Source organism: Nanorana parkeri, unplaced genomic scaffold, assembly GCF_000935625.1.
Source record: "Nanorana parkeri isolate BGI_ZX_2015 unplaced genomic scaffold, ASM93562v1 scaffold344, whole genome shotgun sequence".
Lineage (NCBI taxonomy): Eukaryota > Metazoa > Chordata > Amphibia > Anura > Dicroglossidae > Nanorana > Nanorana parkeri.
Window position 1 is genome coordinate 83,465 of NW_017306612.1, and position 853 is coordinate 84,317.

Genomic DNA, 853 nt, shown 5'->3' on the forward strand with positions numbered 1-853 from the left:
ACAGGGGCTAACAAGTGCAGCTCTTCCATGTCAGTGTTCACACGGAGCAGAGCGGGCGTTCTCCGCTCTGCTCCCCAGCCTGAACAAATGTGCCGTGGTACCAGGTCCCCCAGAAGAGCGGGGGACCCCGAAAACCACAGCAGTGACAGAGGCAGCCAGAGGGGGGCAGACCGTGAAGGGGGGTGGGGGGGCGGACATGCCGGCATATTACAAGTGAGCTCGGTGGTATCGCCCGGATCACTTGTAGGAGATGATCTGCAGCTCCCCCGCTCTATATTCAGCTCTGAATGCACAGAACCCGGCGCCCAGGACTGCCTGTCCTGCGATATGAATTCCACACCTCGGGTGCCGGCTCTTTATACTTACAGCACTGGTTTTATGACAGGTTCTCTTTGTCTTACAGCCGCATATACTGACTCTCCCTCCCCCGCTCTGGTCAGCCACCAAGACTGAAGTGAAAGACCTGTGCTTACATAGGGCTGTGGACTCCTGATTGGCCCAGCGCTGTCACATGGGGCAAATCACATGCTACTCCACACATTGCTGGGAGAGGGAGCTGAGCTCCTGTGTCACTGCTGGGAGAGGGAGCTGAGCTCCTGTGTCACTGCTGGGAGAGGGAGCTGAGCTCTGGGGTCATTGCTGGGAGAGGGAGCTGAGCTCTGGGGTCATTGCTGGGAGAGGGAGCTGAGCTCCGGGGTCACTGCTGGGAGAGGGAGCTGAGCTCCTGTGTCACTGCTGGGAGAGGGAGCTGAGCTCCGGGGTCACTGCTGGGAGAGGGAGCTGAGCTCCGGGGTCACTGCTGGGAGAGGGAGCTGAGCTCCGGGGTCACTGCTGGGAGAGGGAGCTGAGCTCC